The sequence below is a fragment of the Dermacentor silvarum genome, chromosome 11 (genome assembly GCF_013339745.2).
Source record: "Dermacentor silvarum isolate Dsil-2018 chromosome 11, BIME_Dsil_1.4, whole genome shotgun sequence".
Taxonomy (NCBI): domain Eukaryota; kingdom Metazoa; phylum Arthropoda; class Arachnida; order Ixodida; family Ixodidae; genus Dermacentor; species Dermacentor silvarum.
This window is the reverse complement of record NC_051164.1, coordinates 13,286,129-13,307,195: the sequence shown is the minus strand read 5'-3', so window position 1 is coordinate 13,307,195 and position 21,067 is coordinate 13,286,129. Positions and strand designations below refer to the sequence as shown.

At 49.4% G+C, this 21,067-nt stretch overlaps 1 protein-coding gene across 3 annotated transcripts in view; it reads left to right on the top strand.

Moving 5' to 3' along the window:
• The window catches only part of LOC119433950 (ELAV-like protein 3), a 171,750-nt gene that overhangs the window by 59,736 nt on the left and 90,947 nt on the right, over nt 1–21,067 (top strand). The window lies entirely within an intron of this gene.

Here is a 21,067-nt window from a genome sequence, read left to right as displayed (position 1 = left end):
CCCCAGAGCCGGGTAACCAACCGGGCTCAGTCCTGTTCAACCGTCTTCATTTCTTTCATCTTTTTTTTTTCTCTAGCTGTGACATCCACTATAATCCTCAGGATAAGCCTGCCGTCAGCCTGCTGTTGTGACTACTATCCTTAGTTGGGATAGAAAGTATGCGGCGATAGAGCTGGAAATCTTGAAAATACGCGCTGACGCGTAGTATCACAGTGTCGGTGAAATGTCTATGTGCGTTTGCGACCGCAGGATCGAACCATTTAGTACTACTGTGCGCTTCTCTAGGTGGAAGTTGCAGTGGCATCGATCTGTAGAACGTGGCGGTGTGACACTTGTGAAGAGTTATGAAAAAAAAGAAAATAGAAAAGCTCTGTCGATAATATGAGGACGTAATTCTGCGAGCGATAATCGTGCTTTAATATAAGACCGGGTTAAGAAAAAGCCAATACTCAGACAGAGGCTACGGCCAGTGTAACGCGCATGCAGGGTACATAGGCCATCGCCTTTCGATCGTCTCGCAAACGGCGCCCACAGCAATACCCCGTGTCTCATCATGTGACTCAGCCCCTCCGAACCTCCTCACCGCTCTAGGTTACTCCTGCGGCGTTTGAACGCTGTGTTTTGGATGAAGCAGGGCACGCACGCGCTTGATGGATAATACCGCGGGGTGGGGGGGGTGCGGTTTTTCTTTTTCTGGAGTAGCCTCACCGTTTCTCTATTTTTCTCTTGGATGTATTGATTGTGTTAACGTTTCACCCCCGGAACGTGGTGGAGTGTGGTTATTGTGTCAGTTTTCTTTTTTTTTCTCCTTTTTTTTTCTCTTTTCTTTTTTTCTCTCACAATTCCTCGTTACCACCTGCAGAGTTTTGTTATGCAGTCGGTTGCCGAGGGGTCGCTCGATTTCCCTGTTCACGCTTGGCCGATCGCGATGGCGTTGGGGCGGAGCCTTGGACGGGATGGCTGATGACGGGTGGGTCAGCTGATGTTTCTGCCTGCCGGGGTTATAGTCGCAAACACGTGCACTATTCGCACGCACCGACAAGAACGCGGACACGCACGCTCAAACACTACATAGTTCTGCTTTCGTTATTGAGGTTGGTGTTGCTGCGGTTTTCTGTCGCTCTATACCTGGGATTTAGTCGCTGGAGTGTTGCGTCTTCTTGGCGTTCTGTGCCGTCTGTTTACTATAAAATATCCATCCACCCGAGCGGCCAATTAAGCAGTGCCAAACGTTCGGCCACATTGCCCTGTACATCGGACGACGCGAGCCCAATTTTGGGCAAATGTGGGCCCGGTTTCCTGGTTCTGCCTGTGCTGTAATCCTAATGCAGCTTATTCTGCCTGCAACGTCCATTTGCTGCGCGTCGAGGGCGGAATTTAGTTCGCGCAAAATGTGGTCTCGACTGTTCGCGCGTGTGCGTTACATTTTTAAACCTCGTCTGTTAGACACCCGGTCAAGGGGCGGATTGCGTGCGGAAGCAAAGTTTCTGCCGGTTTAATTGGTCGACTTTCACCAATTGCATGCCATAGATTGAACGCTGCCGTAAGCGATTGTACGGTATTCGTTGCTACAGGCGTCTCTGTGGATGGTGTTCGTGAGTTGCTGTTTGCCGAAATACAACTTGGGCTCGCTAGGATTGTTTCTTTTTTTCCTTTTCACTTTTTGTTTCTCTCATCAAATGAGGACTTGAACGACGCCGCCTTTCAATAAATTTGTCACGTTGCTGGTGGATTCACGTAGCGGATGCCAAAATCTCCGTAAACACCAAGTTTTAACAATTTTGGATGCGTGTTAGGTCGTGGAGTAAATCACATTTTAAAAACGTTCGTTGCCCAAACCAGGTCTTTTATGGGTGAACTTCTTGCAGTGACTTCCCTCCACACCTTCCTTCCATTTCCGCTCCGTCATACCGCACACAGTTTTCATTTCCGCCTTTGCGTTCTTTCTTTGATTCTTGTTCATATTGCTTCTTTTTTTGCATTTGTGTGTAGCTGGAGTTTGTCAGGATAAGGATAGCCGGCCCTTCAGCGGCCTATTTATCCAGGATCTCATCGTTTAATAAACAAGAAAAACTCGGTTCGATCATACGTGTGTAAGCCCATATACATACAAAGCATTCTCGGGGCCTTTTTCGAAGTATATTCTGTTAATGTGTTTGGAAATGGGCCCAGCACTCCATGGTATATGCGTAGTCTGATATCGCTGCCTTATAGCGTTTGTTGCCGGGATATCGATCGTGGCCTACTATATTTCCATCCAGCTGCCTGCTTTATGCGAGCAGGAAAAGAAAAAGAGCCGGGAGGACATGCCAGTGATCGCGATATACCGTCGCCGTTGCAACCTCTACCGCGATCCATATACATGCAGGTCGACTAATAGGGAAACCTTACCAGTTCTAACCGGGCGCGCAGCCTTCATCTCCATTGTCATCATCTCCCTCTTTCTGTTTGGCCTTTTCTATCTGTCGCTGCCTCGTCGCTTTCTTGTTCACCGGCTTGTGCCGTTCGATAAGGGTGAGAAATCGATTTATCATCGATCGGCGGCGGGTAACCTCGTGAAGAGCTGCACGCATGGGCTGCCGAGAACAAAGGAAGCCTTCGCTCTGTAAATGAAGCCTCTCCTTCCTCTCTCTCTCCCTTTCAGTTCCTCGTCATTAATTTTTTACGTCGCCGCGTTTTGTCTCCCCGGTCCCACACTTTCCGGCATTGGTTTTCATTTTTCCTTTTTTTTTTGTTCGGCGTCGTGGACGCAGCGATGTGCCCGTCTATATCCACCCTGATGTACACAAAGCTTTTCGCTCCCCATTGTCCCGAGTTTCATAGCGTGGCTGATAAAAAGGTGGACGGGAGGTGAGCCAGAGTGGCACGCGGTGTTTGGTCGAGGCGGCAAATCTAGTTTTTATTTTCCTTATTTTTTCCCCGTTTTGCGTGTGCAATTGGAGTGCTTGGCGTGTCTGTGCCACCCAGCTGGCAATCTCGCGGCGACGCGAATGGAGCTCATATTTAATTGACACATCACTTGCACGCTGTATTTGGGCGGGCGTACACGTTCGCTGCGGCTTGCCTAAAGGTCCTTACACAATGAACTGCACAATTGTACGCATTTGGGCTGGCTAGTTCTCGACTTGTGTAAAGGCGTCGTCGGGGACGGCCAAGCCTTGTGACAGGGACAACGCGTCAGCTCTTCAGATTTTCTTTCGTGCGCATGCACCGCATCTTGTTGCCTCAGAGCATGGCTCGTACCCACGAGGGGGAATGGCCACACTAGACTGATTGAAACGTAGACCCAACAAAATAACAAAAGCGGTAAAGGAAAACAACAGAACGAAGCATTAGGCAACTAAATGATAGCACATCGCATGCCCCGTCGCACGGTGAGCTCCTTTTCTCTTCTTTCTCTTCTTCGCATGCCGCTCCCTGTAGCAGGCAGCGCTACTTGAAGCCAAACGTTTCAACAACTTGAACCCAAAGAACAGGGCGTAGGGAACGGCCGTTGTCTGTCTTTTTCTTACGTACTGTTCCACGGCGCTGTTTGTGCTCGAGTTATGAAATGAACTGGTGCAGTCTCTACGGAATATTCGTATTATTTTAATGGCTTATTTGCCTTCTTGCAGACTGGCAGCTTTTTTTTTTTTTTTTCATTGTGTATCAGTGGTTGCGGTTGCTTCTACTGCGGCTGCCCGACGTAGTCTTGGTTTCGTTTTGCATTGGCGGCGACTGCCTTGAGATGGGGGCGGGGTAAAGAAATGGTCGTGTGTACCGTTCTGTAGATTGCATGGTTAAGAACCGCACGTTCTCAAAATTAGGGCGTCTATTGTGTATACGCTACGGTTTGTCTCGTAGTCTGTGTTACATTGGCACGCTAAATGAATGAATGAATGAATGAATGAATGAATGAATCAATCAATCAATCAATCAATCAATCAATCAATCAATCAATCAATCAATAAAAAATCAGTCAATGAGTCAGTCAATGAGTCAGTCAATGGGTCAGTCAATGAGTCAGTCAATGAGTCAATCGACCTTTGTTGGTCTGTTTGTTCTTTGTCATTTCGTTTGTAAAGCTGGCCTTACTACATACAGGTGAAGGTCGACGTTAAGGAACCGCAGTGTATTGAAAATCTAGACTACCAGCGTTACGTTGGGACGCCAAGCTCAGTCAATTGGTTGGTCGGTCGGTCCTTCGGTCATTCATTCACCCAATTCGGTCTGTCGGTCAATCTGTCGCTCGGTGAGCGAGCCAGTGAGTGAGGGTGAGTGAGTATGATAGATAGGAGCTAAGTGGTCAGGACGGAGCTTGCAAAAGAATGCTCAGTTGCACTTGGCACGGTAAGGATCTTCAGCACAGCTGACGAGGGGAGTACTACTCCCTACTGCTGCAGCGTTGCGCCGCGCATCCCATCACTCGACGCTGACTGACAGCTGCTGCTGCTCGGTGGCGCTTTTAGTGGGATGCGACATTGTTACACGCGGTGGGCCCGACCGTGAAGGCATCGAGCCAGCAAGCCGGTCGCCCTGCCTTCTAAAATAGACATCGGCCCCGACCGCGGAACTGGCGCGCGAGTTTGGGATTCCCCGGCGTCTAGCTCACTGCTCGGCTCATGTAGGCACCACAAGAAAGTAGGAGAGCAAGCAGTAAGGGAATTTAAAGGGGGAGGGTGGTCTGAATGAAAGAACGTCCCAATTTGTGTCTCGAATGCCTCCCAGTTTCTTTTCTTTTTGCGAGCGCGTTCATTCACAGAGTGGTTTGTGCTGCATGCAAGCATGACAATCCTCCTACCACCTGATTTTGACTCTGCCGTCAAATACTCACCGCGACACCTGCGTTCATTTGCCGACCCCGCTTCAATGCGAGCTGAGCGAAAAAAAGAAAAAGGTATGTGGGCAGAGTGCAGTTTCCTGATCGAACCGTACTGAACACGTTGTATTTCTGTTAGCTTGACCTTTCATTGCTTTTTTAGCGTCTAGTTTTCATCCTCCTTTATCTCATTTAACTTACTGCCACGTAAAGTGGCAAGCCGCGAAATTACTAAGCTGTACTTTTCCATGACTCTACGTCTCTTTTGCTCGAACAAAGCAATTCCCAAGTTTCACTCGGTGTTTACTTTTCAAGATGCCTTCCCTTTATATGGAAAGAACCTTACTTCCAAGTTGAGAAGAAGCGTCTTATTTATTGGTGACATCCGAGTATTCTTTATGCGTGTGCCAGCTTCTGTGCTATTTTCTTATCCAGTTGCTCCATGAAGTAGAGTTTTTGATTGTTTTTTCGCCGCTGTCTTCTGTCTAGAGGCATTGTTGACAATCACACATCGCGGGTGGAAGAAGGTATTACACATATAGGCCACCTTTATTCTAATATGTTCAGAGTTCTATGCGTCTGACGTCACGTCACATAAAATTTGAGCCGGCTCGCTCCGGTACAAATCTAAGTAATCACTGCACAAACTTTTGTCCCTGATTCTCGCCACAGCGAAGTGGCTGATTCAATGGCGCATAACTTGAGCGACAGCAGGCGACCGACCGTACTTCTCTGCTAATTGGAGAGAGCCTCCACTTTAATCTGCTCTCCTGGTTTACAATGTACCCCCCTTTTTTTTTAATTGCCCTCCGGGCCGTAATATTTCCTGTTCGCGTCCGGCTGACTTACAAGCGCCTAACGAGCGGCCTCAGCAGACCAATCTGGTCACTGCAAGCGCCTATACCAGCCGCCAGCCAAATTACCTTGACTCGCTGGGCCTAAGCCAACGGCCCCTTGAACAAAAAAATATATATACAATGAAATCTCGTCTGCCCCCTTGCATACGGTTGGCACGCGCCGTGCGTTACGCCGGGCACGCTTGGGTGATCTCGGACACCGGACTTGGGCAGCTGTTCTGTCTTCCTTTTTTTTTTTTTCCTTCCGCGAAGTATAGCTGGCTGGGCAGCCATACCGGGCAACTAACCGACCGACCGACCGTGCGTCGTCCGCATTCGCACGCGAGGCTTCGTGTGTTACGTGCTTGAGCGCGTCGTCTGCTACACGCGCTGCAACGTCGTCTGCTGAAGCGTGTGAGCGTAGCCGTCCGCTATACTCGCGCTGGCGTGAAAACTGCGCCTACTATTCCGGCGTGAGGGCGCTTTATTTTATATTTTGTCTTCTCCCTCTCTGTGTTTAATCGGTGCAACCCTCACATTGTGTGCATTTTCATTTTTGAACGGCTGAACGAAACTTTCATGGACCCTCTGAAGCTCTTTTATTTTGTATGTCGCCCCCCGTGCTGGCACTTATTGTCTTCTGCTACCCGCCCTGCCGTCTGGTAAGCGCTAGCAGCTGCCCGCGTACGTCGCGTTTCTCACGAAGGCAGCTCGCGCGCGCGCCGTGTACCGTTATTATTCCGTTATCCCTTTATCCCCTCCCGTAACACCCCCCTTTCCCCCTCCCGCTTCGTCCCCCTTCCCAGCCGGCACACGAGATTTCGCTCTCCAAAAGCGGGAGGCACGCTTCTTTGTGTTATCCATTTTGCGATCCCTGCCTGGCGCCCCCTTTCCTGATCGTCTGCTTCACTGCCCTGGGGCCTCGTAACATCGTTTTTGTCTTTGCGTGCCCCGTGTTCGTTGCGTATAACTTGTACATTGCTCGAAGGAGCCCGTTTCCAGCGAGGTGTTTTACTGGATCGACCAGGAAGCCGGCGTTATAGCCGGTTACTTTTTCTCATTTCCCCTCCTCACTTAGAAGTATTCTTCCCGCCAGCCCTCCGCCCCAGCAGTAACGTCGTCTGCTTCTAAAAACTCGCCGCTCCGGCAGACGGCCCCCCCTCTTCGATTTGATGCGGTTCGCTGCCCTCGAATCCCTTCTTCCGTCCCTGCGCTTCTCTTCTGCTTCGCAGTGAAGCCCCCTTCTCTCCCCTTCGGCGTTCAGCTGTACTTCGCTCCCCCCTTACCCGCGCCACTGCAACGTGAACAAGCCGATCCAATCCAATTCCCTGCCAGACGACGACCTTCCTCCGTGCTTTTCTTTGTGGTCTAGCCTCACGCAACTTGTTACAGTTCCTCTCCTCTGAGAATCGCACTGCCGTTCCGTAAGGCAGCGTGTCCGTAAGTAAGGAAACCGAACGGACAAATAAAAAAATAAATAAATAAAAGCAGACGGCACCACCGAACGTGCGGAAGGTTGGTCGAGTCCCCGAGCCGACGACGCCTTACACGTCTCTCCCTATACGTTGCTAAAGCAAACACCGGCAATGCACGCGAGTTGAATTACGATAAGACCTTAAGGGGCTCGTCGGGGGCCATTCGCCGCGTTAGGCGAAGGGGGCGCCTGAGTGGAGGCTCAACCAGGGGGCGCTGCGCCAAGTCCGGAGGGAGGAGGTGACGTCACCTGTCGGTGACGTCACCCGCTATCTGGCTCTTCCCCACTTTCCCGTTCGTTACCAGCGGCAGCCCCCTTCTCGCGTTGTCCTTCGTAAAAAGCGCCCACCCGTATTGTACCGCTCTGTGTGTGCTCTACGGGAAAGCGTCCCCCACATCCCCTCTATCCCCGAGGGAAATCCCGGCAGCGCTGTGCTCGCCGGAGCGTGTCACGCGCCATGTTGGATCGGGTCCCCCGCCGCGCGTTCGCGTGGCGCTTGCTCGGTGGTGATACTTTATTCGTCCCGCTTTTGTTCATTTTATTTCGGCGCTTTTTGTTTCTCTAGTGTAGCTCGCGAATGTTTTAGAGTGAATTGTAGGCCCCTGTCAGCGTCTTTCCGTGGTCCTCCCGCGCTGTTCCTGTAATAGAAGTGGCATGCGCGCGAATCGCTGGCGCACGTTATTTCGCTGTGCCTTTATGCGAGTTTGCAAGGTGGCATTGTGTTCTGTTTGCAGCATTTTGGGAGTTCCGTCGTCTACTGATGCAGAGACGCATTGCGTTGTCTTCTTCTTCTTCTTCTTTCTGGGGTTTTACGTGCCAAAACCAGTTCTGATTATGAGGCACGCCGTAGTGGAGGGCTCCGGATTAATTTTGACCACCTGGGGTTCTTTAACGTGCACTACAACGCAAGCACACGGGCGTTTTTGCATTTCGCCTCCATCGAAATGCGGCCGCCGCGGCCGGGATTTGATCCCGCGACCTCGTGCTCAGCAGCGCAACGCCTTAGCTGACTAAGCCACCGCGGCGGGTACATTGTGTTGTCGACTTGCGAAGCAAAGCTAACGGCGTTTCCACCGCGAAACCTCATGTGCTTCCTTGGAGCCCCCCACCGTGCCTCACGGGCTTTGTCATTGTGCCGCCGAACACTAGGTCGGGGGTGCGATCTCCGTATGCGGCGGCTGCATACTGTTTGGGGCAGTATTGCATCAGAACCTTTTAAAGAAAGAGCTTGGTTGACATGGGCTGACGCCCGTTCACAAAGGTACTGATATCGCCGGTGTCATCATTATCATCATCAATGAGGAATGCATACACGCTCCTGTTCTACGCTTCTTCTGCGCTCCCTTGCGATGGCCATAAATCACGTCGCTACACATTTATTCTTGGCCACGGAGACATGTAGCTACGTGGATAAATTTCGTTTGCAAAATCTACTGCTGAGATCTCCGAAAACACAGCGCCAACAGCAAGGTAACTTGGCCACTTCTTTCGTCGCAGTCTCTACCATTTGCGCTATGACGTGAGTGGCACATTTCCGTTGTAACGTGATCAGTGACCTACGTCGAGCATGGACGACGAAAGAACTGTTTACTAGAGCGTAGTTGTGGGCGCTTGTCCGAGCACGTCTGTACGAACTTGTGGCATGTGAAAGGGGAGAACAAGTATAAGCGTTATCCGTTGAGTGATAGAGGTATGAAAGCAAGAGGTGTCAGCTCATACCTTACATGTCTTTAGTGGCTGCGTCCCTCGGTTACTTCATATCTCTAGTTACTCCATACCTTACTCGTCTAACTGCAGCGTCGAGTATAATATTTTCTGCGTTTACTAGGTCATTAAAGCATAAAAAAGGGGAAGATTCTGGAAGGTCTGGTTGGCCCAAGCTCGATAAGCCCCTTCTATAAGAGAGAAGGAGCTTTTGAATGAAATGAATGTTTACGCAATCGTGTGAGTGCTTTAGCGGTTTATGCAAGTAATCTGGTTTTCAAGCTGAGGAATACTGTTCAATAGCGCACATAGAGAACTTCAATAGCAATATTCTATGACGCAAACAACTAGGGAAGCGATCATGAGGTGTCACGCGAAATAATATCGCTACGCGGAATCGACCACAAGCACGCACTATTTTAAACTCCAGGGATCCCGCCATTAGGAAAAACTTTATATCGGCAAATGCCGAAGATTGTAACTTGGAAAGCGAGCTCAATAAACGGCAACAGAAATCAATTTTGCGGTTTTTACCGACACTGAAACGTCACTGTGGGTTTTGAGGGACGCCGTATAGGGAGGGCTGGCAAATAATTTGGTGATCTGTAGGGTATTTTAAGGGCACTCTAAATAAATCAAGTGGAGCTAAGGGGAGAGCGCGGGGTGTACCTCAATTGTACACCTAGTGGACTGTTCAGTTCGGCCGCCGCTGATTGGCTGAAGCTGTACGAGTGAGGAGAACACTAGCTGGGGGCGCCTGTTCCGCACTAGTTGTCCAGCCCAGCCGGGCAGCTCTTGAACAGCTGCTGAAGTGGACATGCCCACTAGGTGGACACTTACAGAATACCCTAACTGTATTATTAAATTGCCCTTGTGCTACACCAAATGAAATGCCTCTCTTACCGGGAGAGGAGGAGGCTAGGTGAGGCCAGAAAATACTCGAGAACGAAGCAAATGTGGCGACACCGCTGTGTGGTTTCCGTACCAGCTCACTGGGAGATTTCATGGATGTCGACACCGTGTAAATCGGCCTGGCTAATTGTCTATCGGTAAAGATGGAATAGGTTGTTATATGCTGAAAGAGGAAAACGTAGAACATATAGCGAACTGGCGCTTTATACTGAGCCCCAAATATGGCAAAATACTTTGAAATCGCGGCGACGTCACACTGACTTAGCGGCGGTGAAGTTTCGGAGCGAAATTAAGAAAATGGAGTCTTGGCCTTAATTTTCTCTTCTTGTACTCAGTCTTAACACGAAGTTAACGAGGCAATACTTCTTTCGGGGACTAGTTGGTTAGTTCGTGGTATGGTGTAATAAAATAGCGCGCGAAACTATACAAGGCCTCGAAAGACCCTCTTTCCTGCCCTGTTCTTGCTTTGTATTGCTTCGCGTGCCATTAAACTGGCAGATTAACGTATTTTCCAATAATGCTGTATCAGTCTAAAACTAATCTAGTGCCTCTCTTTAGCGTCCGGTTAACGTGCACGTAATGAATCCAATTGTACGGGCACTCTTTTTTTTTTTTTTTAATTCAATCCGCCTCGTCGGGGTGCAGCCGCCGTGTCCGGAGATTGAGCCCGCGACCTCGAGATTCGACAGCGCATAGGCATATCCACTGTGCTACAGGTGCACGCAGAGCGGCCGCGAAATGACCATGGTAATGCCGACCCAGTCCCGCCTGACATGTTGCGCCGAAGCTCTGTGCATTTTGTCCGGTTCTCGGAGGAAAGCATGGCATCGACGATGAGAGAACGCCGCTGTCAAAAAATATAAACCACGACGAGGGTGCGTCGATCGATAACCAGACTCCAGTTGATATTAAGTAACTGCCTTTGCGCGGTCAGTGATTCTAAACTTTCTTCGGCTTGTTTAGTCTGGCTCCGTTGTACACACGGAGGCGACGCGGCTGCAGCCGAATATAGTCTGAGGCCGGAAAACGTGGTGCGCGCTATTTTGGACCGCTGTGGGCGCTCATGAATATGGATGGCCAGCTTATGCGAACACAGAAAGACAGCATAAAAATAATGTATTTTTTCTTTACTGTGTAATGTCTGGGTCAACTTGAGCTTCAAAGGGCGCTAAAGATCATCTCAAGCTCTGTTAGTGAATTGCGAGAACGTATGACGTCACACGTGCTCATACTATAAACCGTGTGCTACGTACACGCCGTTTGCGATGAAACGAGACGAGTGTCACACATGATAATTGTGATAAGGTGGGGCGACAGATAGGTGTCTTCACCATCAAAGAAAACTCACTCTAAAAAGATGAAAAAAAAAAACAATATCAGAAGCTAGACATGTGTGCAGACAGTTATAGCAACATAGATATTAGCTACGATATATACATGTATCAGATATATACATGTATATGGATACATATTTTTTAAATTTCTTTGAGATCTTATGAGCATGATTAAGACTGTGGCTCGAACACAACTCAACATCAAGATGTCGGAAGAACTTGTTGACCGTCATTTCTTGTCATGGATAGTATATTTCTGCAGAAGAACAGTGAAATATTGCTCGAATTATAACCGAATTAGTATAGGAAATAACAATTGGCTCGTTGAACTAAACTCGGCTGAAACCTATAGTTCAGGCATATAAATAACGCAACTATTGGTTACACGTTAAGCTTCGCGCGCCTCAATAAGCATTACGAGGTGTCGAAGTCAGCGCAGCATATATGATACGTTGGGCATTTCAGGGTTAAAATTCAGTTGGTTCTCAGCAATGTGTGGTCCTCTTTCACGCCTTGTCAGAAAAGTGTCTGCCGAATTCCCGCAAAGTGTGAGCCAACTATCTTAGTTCAGAGCGATCTTCCGTTTAACGCGCCTTTACTCCTGTTATCGCTTCGGCTAGTTCACCGCGTCAGGCGTCTTCTGTTCTTCTAAAGGAAACACATGGACAGGCACAAAGTAAGGGTGGTGTTTGCGTTATGCGAGAATGCCATTCGCGAGTTCGTTTTGCGAGACACTGTTTGGCACGCATGTCACCGGCGGTATTCTTTGATGCTGTTGAGGCGAGTCGATACCTTTCATCGTGCCGAGGTGGGTTTCGGGGGACGTACGCGGGAAAAAACCGGTATTGCGTCCCACCGGATCCGTATCGACGAAGAGTAACGGGGGTTACGTGGAGGGGTTTATGGGAGGGGGGATCTACTCGACTTTTTCATTTTTTTTTTTTTGTTCGATCTAACGGGACACACGCACGCAGCAACAAAGCCCCACCGACGAGAGCGAGTGAAAGATGGGCGAGAAGAGAGCTAATGTGCGCGCGTGTGTAAGCTTGCACGCGAAGGCTTTCCTGTTAGTCCGGCTGGCTCGCGCGCGCACACACAAACGACAGCTGGTCGTGTGCGTACTCCCCACCTTCTGGCCATCCGACTTGCCGCCTGTTATCCCACCGCCCTCTCTCTCAAAAGCAAAAACACAATGATAACGGGGGTGGGGGGAATCCCCTCTCTTTTGTACGCCCGTGCTGTCTGCTCGGCGGTGGCTCGCGCGGGGCGCGTGCTGGAGAACGGTCCCTTCTCCTACCCCCGCCGCTTTCCACTTTCACCCGCAACATCCCCGCACGGTGTCTCTAACTACCCGAGTATACACTGCTCTCCTCCTCGTACACTCGGACTGTGTTTGCAACACCCTCTCCCGCAGCCACTGCGTCCCCTCTCTTGTCTCAGCTCATCACAGGGCTCCGTAGCAGTGCGCGCAGTCTCCTTTCCCCTCCGCTTTTCCCTTCGTCCCCTCCCCATTGTTCGGGCGGCATTCGTTTCGCTGACGCTCTCTCCTCTGAAAGCGCGTTTCACGCTGGGAGTTGGCTTGCGTGGGCTCCTAAAACTGGACCTTGATTCGGTGGGCTGCTGCGCGGACGGCGTGGGCTCTTCGGCACACTATGGCTTCGATTTCTCTCTCTCACCTTTCTTCCATCGCTCTCCAAGGCCCCTCTCCCCTTTTTTATTATTTTCTCTTTACTCACACACACACGTAAGATTACATACGCACACTGTACAATCTTCCTTTGTGTGTTTGTCGCTTGTTCTCCGTAGGCTCTGATGGCTGGCCTGCTGCCCGCATCCACTTAGGCTTTCCCTGTGATGTCTCTCTCTTGCTGCTCGGTGATCGGGTTTCGGTTGCTGTTCTTTCAATCATTCAGTGCCCTCCAACTATAGCAGTAACATTGTTACGTGTCGCTAGTCAGGTTCACTTTTTGGCGAAAGGAGGCGCAAGACGTGGCCCTGCTGACCTCATCCGCCGGCGTTCGCGTCTCGCCTTGCCCGTTCAGTTATACCCGATGGCCGCGCCTAGTAACGGGCCACCACTGCTCCTTTGCTGCTGATTGAGTTTTGCTTCTCCCCCGTCAGACAAAGAGAACGCGAGATGACGGGACCGCTACTTGTGCGGGCTCCCCGCTACGGTGCGGTGTCCTGTTGCCCTACGTTTCGGGGTTTTTTTGCTCTGGGCGCCCGCATTCGTGTACTGTACACTCTGCCTGTCTGATGCCCGGGCTTGCGTTGGCTGGGGTCTTTGGAGGTCTTCATTAACCTCCTCGGGCCGAACAAACTGATAGTGACCTTTCATAGAGACATCAAAGAGAATAAATAATTGAGGCGTATGAGTGTATTATATTTCTACAATACCCACAAAGCCGTGCTTACCGTGAGAGCAAGCTTGGGAAAGCCAGAAATAGACGCAAAACCGAAAGACTGGCTGCGACGCGGTCTTGGAGTTGCCGCACTAGCTCGCCATGACGTCAGGGATTTCGGTCTTGTGCGTTCGGCCCAGGTGATTGTTTAGAAGCAGAAAATGAACTAAGAGGAAAGATGAATGAACTTAGCGAAATTCGAGAACAACTTAAGGAGCCACGATGCTTCAAACATGACGATGCACTTTGAAATTCGTGACGTCACGTTGACGTGCCGCAGCTAGTGTTTCAGCGCGAAATTCAATAAGTTCGACAACGGCGTTCATTTTTGTTTTCTAGTAATCACCGAATCACAGCGAAATTAGCGGAGATATACTGTTAAGGAATGCCCTATCACTCGAAACTCATTAAATACAATTCTACTTTTTTATTGACATGATAAAACTGATGTTCCGTCAATTTTTACGGAAAACGAGTTCTGTTCGCGAAAGAAGTTCGCTCGTTGGTCTCCGACTACACCAATGGAAGTCTTGTGTTGGTGAAAGAACACCAGAGGGTATGCCTACTTCGCGCAAGTTTTTTCAATTCAGTTTCTGAAGCAGGCGAATTCGGTGGCAACGAAGTCGGTGGAAAATTCGCAGCTTATTGCTTGACCGTTGGGCTGTTCTAACTTTGCTGCTTGCTTGTGTACAGCATCCTAGAGGCGAATACGTCGCTGTCAGTAAAGTTACGTATAGGTATCCAACAAAAGATGTGGGCTCAGGGCAAACGTTAAAATCGCGCTTTTGTCTCCCCTTCGGTTATAATATTTTCGGGAGTTAACAATTGTAGACTTCACAGGTTGGCAGACATACAGATGTGGTCATCAGTAATTGTTCGTATAGAATTAGCGTTTCCACTGTTTGAATTTAATTCGCTGCCAGCCATCCGGCCTGACGTCATGAGCGCCGAAGTTCCGCGATATTTGTTTTGTTTTTAGTTACCTAAGTGTCGTTGGGTGCACCAGGCGCTGGGTGTACCCACTGTCGGTCTTAGCCGGGTGTTATATCCTCTGCCGATAAGCCCCTTCTGAACCTTATCTCGCAACGCGCACTCGCGCGTGCTGACGACCTTGTGTAAACATTCCCGTGTCTGTTATCTCAGCGGGTACGTTTTTCTTTACTTTTTCTCTGGCGATATGCTTCTCGCTATTAACCGCTATTTTTAGTTTTTCCAATTATTTCTTCTTTAGTTCTTCGTGTTTGTTCGTCCGAGGATTAGTCCGAGCGCTCTCAGAACGAGTCTCCCGCTGGCGTACGCGGATAGCGCACGCCGCAAAGGGTCACTGGTTTCGTGTCCGGAAAAACAAGAGGAGATTAGAGTGGAAAATGGCACGGAACAAAAACAAACAAACGAGCATTCATAACGAGCTTCGCGATGCCTGCCGCGATGAGCGGGCAGTTAGGCGCGTGCGCATCGGGCGGTGACCTGTTTGGATTCGCGCTTGCTTTGTGGGTGTTCCGTTCAGCCTTACTTTTTTTTTTCCAATTATTACTTCGCTCGTTGGGTCTCCACTTTTTGCACGCTTCGCATCTGTCGCGTCTGTTTGCGCGCCGCGCGTCCCACCTGCCGTATTGAGAGGGAATTCCCAGGCACGCGATTAAACCCGCCGCTTCTTTTTTTTTTGTCTGGGGGGGAGGGGGGGGGGGGAGGGGGGTCGGCAGCTCTTCATCGCCAAAGCGCGTGGTTGTCTTTTTTTCCCGTTTCGCTCAATCAAATTCGCCCCTGGTTCGGACATTTAGTTTTGCCTTATCTGCGTGGGATCTGTTTCGATTTGCGTGGCAGAGGACTGAACTGCGTCTCTTAAAATGCGCCGGCACTGAATTTCCCTGCTTCGAAGCACTTCGATCAACGGATGCGGATCTGTAAGCGTACACTGATTTAAATAGTGTTCTGTATTCTTTCTATGAAGAGAGTGGCGTTAATTCGGGCTATGCAAACAAGCTTGCTTAGCTAAACGATATTTTTTTTGTAGTTTGTTGAGTTTTGCGTTGGATAAATCAGCACTTTGTATTCAAGCTGATTTACTTTAACGCCAGCGGCAACAATGTCACAGAATAAACACGAGATTTAGGGATTTCCGCGAAACTGCGCCGTGTGCTATGCGGGACGTCATGATGCTGCTGCTCATTGTTTGTCCTGCAGTAGAAACATAACGGAGCACCCAGCGAGTCGAAACAAGTGGTAAAACGGGATGTTGTTGTACTCCAATATGCCCACTTACTGTGTTAACACCTCCCGTAAGATGGTGAAACCAAACTAGCTTGTATAAAAGTTAGCATACTAAATGATATAGAATTCTCAGGGGCTCTCCAGTATGTTTTCTAGGGTTTCAAGGTAGAGAAGCTTCACTTAAGCAAAGAAAAAAAAAGTGCTGCAGGAACCCATCTCACAATGACTGTCGCCGTTAAGACAATTAGCGTTTAGGCAATGCAGTGACACACCTTATTGCAACCGCCGAAACGAGTCATGCATGAGCCATGTACTGGAGCCGCCATCATCTGTGGCGCTTTTAATTTCTGGACACACTGCGCCACCTAACGGCGCGCCCGCGAATTCCCCCGCCTTTTGCCTGGCCTCCGACACTGCGGCGGCGGCGCGCCGGTGCGTGCTAGCGCTGAGAATGAATCGCTCGCCGCCCGCGACATTTCGTCGCGCAGCGCTAGAACGTCGGGCTGCTGTGCTTGAGAAAACCGTGTTACGCGGGTTTGAATCCTTCAGGAATGGAGACATTGTAAAGGACTCTTAAAATGAAGCTGCAACGTAAGAGACACAGGCAGGCAGACAGAAAGAAAGAAGCAAGAAAGAGAGAGAGACAAAGAAAGAGAGAAATAAAAGAAAGAAGTTGAAATAGGCTAAGAATGCTAATCGAATTACCATTTGACAGTTCAAAATGGCATGTGAGTACCCGCGATCTTGAGTGCGCACACTCTCCGCCGCTACCATGTCCAGTGTTCGATGACACCGCGCTGTGTCCTTCCGGAAGCTCGAGAGCATCGCTGTGGAGCTGTCCGCGCCTTGCGACTGCCGAGCTGGGATGGGTGGTTGAACAGAATAAAGGGGGGGGGGGTTCGAGGGCCGGCTCCTTCCTCATCGAGCCGCGAAAGAACTCCGTTCGTCTCCGCGCTTGGTCGGTTTCGCTGGCGTTCGGCACGCTCCACCAGCTGCGTCGTGTAGGGCGCTATTTCGGGACCCCTTTCGGCCAACGAAGCCCTAGCTTCTGCCGAGGCTGCCACCAGAAAAAGCGGGGGAAAGGAAAAAAAAAAGCAGAACTCGAAACGTAGGTAAGAGAGATGTTAATAAACAAAAAAGGGAAGCTGCGCGAAACGGCAGAGAAGCCAAGAAAGAAAGAAATGGTATTCGCAGACCTAGACATGTAGGCATGAAATGGAAGAAACAGAAAAAGAAGACCGTAAAAGAAGCAAAGTTCGCGAAAAGGCGAAGCAGGTTAAAAAAAAATCCGTTTACTATGATCGTTTCCTGCCCCCCCCACTCCCCACCCCCACCCCCCTTGTAAACTATCTGGGGGTCGTGTTTTACTTTCTTGCAATTTTTTTAGAGGGTGCTTGCTAGGGGGAGCTGCCTCGCATTTCTTTTTCTCGTATCATTTTGTGTCACGTTTTTCGTTCGAGTTTTCTTGTCATCGGTGTCGATGTTTCAGAAGTTACGTGCGCCCCTGTCATCTGCTCTCCGCCTGCGCTTCGTCGTCGTGCGTTGAAGATGGCATCGATTTTTTTTTTCTTTTATTTCATTCTTTTTTTTTTTGCAATTTCCGCACCTCCACGCTTTCGTTGTGGCCTCCGTACTCGGCGGTTCGTCGGGCGTTGGCGCGCAGGTTGGTCGCCGAACAGTGTTTTGTTTTTTGTTTACTTTATTTCGTTTCCTCGCTGGAGGTCTGCGTTCGTGCGCAATTCCCGGGGCGTACGTGTTGCGGGCTCGTCGTTCACGCTCACTTGTTCAGCGTTTTACAGGTATCTTTTTTATCTTCTTTGTTCTTGCAGAAAAAAAAAAAGCGCAGAAGCTCGAACTGACCTACTTTCCTGTTAGGTTTCGCAAACCCGTCTGGCCCGAGTCGTGCCAAAGGTTGTGTATGCTTTGCTCTGTAAAAACTTGGTGCTTTTATTTTTGTTGTTGGTAGTCTTGCTTGCGCCACTGCAACAGAAGTAACAAGAACTGCGGCCCGTTGCCCCGGGGAAGTGATCCGGGTGTGTGCTTCAGTGTAAACTACTGCGAAAAGTTTTCGAAAGTTTTTTTTTTTTATTATTACTTCTCACTTTTCCGTCGCTGGCAGTTCCCCTGCGTGCCATGAACCTGGCCTTGGGCCGTCAGTGTTGTGGAACGTTTATTCTTGCTGTCATATTTCTCAATAACAAAGATGAAATATTTGGCCTTTTGTTTCTCCTCTCATGCAGCTTTGCCAGTTTTGTTGCCTTAGTCTCATCGCCTTAGCGTCAGTAACATACACTGAGGCGATGGTGTGGATTAGAGTTTGTAGCGTGTATTTTGGTTCACGTTAAGGATATTTTCCCCCAAATGTATGCATGCTGTATCGCGCTTTCACCCACTTTCACTTAGCGTAGTGAAATGGAGTTATGGGGTTGAACCTACGACAGGTATCTTCATTACATTGGTGTTTTTTTCAAAAACCAACAATAAAAATAACTTCGAGATACGATCACTCGATTAGGCCATTGTATTACAGCATTCTAATACGACCCTTTCTTCCGTTGAGTCAGTCAAAAACACCTCTGGGTTATTTGTCGGGCGCAATATTTATTTGCCCTTTTCACGTAAGCATATTTCGTCGTTCATGCCCTATGGCCAGGTACAGAGCACAGCACATTTTTAAATTACCCCTATTGAAAACCTGGACGGGGAACGTCAGTTTACGAATACTGGAGCCAAAGTTTGGAACTGTATGCGCCTCTATGAGAACATATCACATAATCCTAATTTTTAATAAAGCATGCACTGCTACATGAGCTTAGCTTTATTGTTATGACATCACTATATCATGTTCTGTGTGCCCCTCTCTATTAGAACACTTCAGACTTGCTTTGCTGCGCTTAATTATGGTGGTGTTGTTTTGATTATTTAGAGTCGTTATTGTAGAGCGTTGTTGCTAATGTTTGCGTCCTTGTTGGCATTGTATCCCCTTTGAGTTGCCCCGGTTCTGACTAGTACTACCAGCCTCTGGCTACGGATTCAAAAGGCGTTTCTACTTGCTGAACGATCTTTGAACGTCAAAGAAAGACAGAAACAAAGAAGTAACTAGCGTTGGCTGGTTATTTGTTGTGTAGGGTAAATAACTGGCGGTTTATTACAGTTACTAGGAGTAACCAGGAGTAGCTACGAGTAACATTGTATTTGCCCTCTTCGACCAAGAGGGCAATGAAAGCTACATTTTAAACACTTTGCTCCACTCACCCCGCTCCGCGACACTCTGCTCGCATTCTGTCATCCTCATCACGTCTCTCATCCAATGGGAAGCTTGAACAGGCGGCTAGAAGACGAACGAAGAGTGACCACGAAGTCGCGAGGGAGCCAAAGAAAAATGTAGCGATTTCAAAACCTTGGTGTGTATATAAAAATATAAAAATAGAACCATGCTCATTTTAAATACAGTTTATTTGGCGGGAAGGAGGGGAAGGAGCAACCGTATACCATTAACAGGAAGGTTGTTCCTTTAGGTATCACCAAGACAGCAAGCAAACAAAATTCTGCTAGGCCCCGTTCATTTGACTTTGCTTACAGTGCGTGCATATGCCTAATTTTGTTGTAAAGGGGAAACTCGTGTTTTATAATGAGCTTTGTTGCCCAGAGACGCCGCGACTATGGGCAGACCTCCGTTTTGGACGCCAAATATAGTCTCGGACAAGTTCCTGCGGTAATAGAAAGAAAAAAAAATGGAGGCAAAGCGCGCACAAGAAAGAGCGCTCTTGAAGACACTCCAGAAATCTTTCTGGCGTTACCTTGATCTGGGGAATGGAAAAGCAGAAATACACCACTCAGTGTTCAATTACAACGCTCTTTCTTGCTTTTTCTCTACCGCGTTTCAGCAAAATGTGAAACCGTCGCACAGGTAAGCTGCGCATTATTTCCCGTGTCAACTTTTCCGTGTCAAATGCACCGTGACACTACTTCACGAGTTACGCGTATGCACAAGCTCCGCCCTTGCAGCGTTCGCTCCATATATGCCCGGAGGTTTTGAAACACGCGGCGTTTCGCGACTGGCATGGAGAGTCGAAGGGCTCTCTGCCTCCAGGGAGACCGGCGGCCACGCGTCGTCTGCTTCGGAGCTCGCTCGCCATTTTCGTCTGCTTATTTACCCAGCGCCGTCCACGACTCCCCAAGAGAACCCTTCCTCGCTTTCGTTTTTTTTTATTTTTTTTCCCTCTGCAAATAGGCACTGCGACCTGCTCGCAGTGCCTTCGAAGCTTCCTGCCCCGTAGCCTCGTCCTCTCTTTTTCTCTTTTCTCGTTCGATGCGCGCTTTCTGGTTCATTTTCTCCCTTTCCCTAAATGAAGGATGAGCACGTGACGCGGAGAGCCCGGAACGCGGAAGTTGAGCATCCGCGCTCTTGCGCCTCCTATATGCATGCACACGCGACCGGCGCTAGCGGCGAAGGCTCTATCGTCTACTCCACAACATGTCTGGCGCGCCATCTTTATACGACCACGCCAATTTCAATACGGCGCTGTTTTAACGCTACAGCGTTAAGTGCCCCGTGTCACAGAAAATCCGGCGTCGGCGTCAGTCTCTGCGTCGGCGTCCGCGGCCATGAAAATCATCGCGAACCACCCCGACCACGCAGGCCCTCCGCGTGGCGCAGAGGCGCCAGTGAAGTAATTTAATTTCTCAAAGTAAAATCCGTCAGAAAAATTGTAAAGTACGACTTAACCACAACCTGCAGGTATGATAGCGTCGGATTGTGAGTTGAATATGCGAGAAACCGTAATTCTTTTACGCGGAAACTCAAACACGAGCCCCCTTTTCAGCATTTCTACCATTCATACAGCCGCGCGTCCCGGTCGGAGTTCCTTGCATAAACGCCATTCAGATGGCGCTTGCCTCTTCGGCAGCGGCGCGTGGAGGCGAATGTGCAGAAAAAAGAAAGCGGTAGTTGCCGGGAAGCCTGACACAAATGAATTATGGGGTTTTACGGGCCAAACCCACGATCTGATTATGAGGCACGCCGTAGTGGGGGACTCCGGAAATTTGGACCACCTGGTGTTCTTTTACGTGCACCTAAATCTAAGTACACGGGTGTTTTCGCATTTCGCCCCCATCTAAACGCGGCCGCCGTGGCCGGGATTCGATCCCGCGACCGCGTGCTCAGCAGCCCGACACCATAGCCACTGAGCAACCACGGCGGGTGAAGCCTGACGCAGTCAGGGATCTTTGAGTGCTATCGCGTTCCACTCTTGAAGGCGAAACTTAAGCGTCCTCCAAATTTTTTTGAGAGTCGGAGCGACTGCGCAGCTCTCCGCCGAAAAGGCGATTCCCTCGACAGAGGGCGAGCAAAAAGATGTGATGACGAGAAGGTAGCGGGAGTGCTGTGAAGCCTT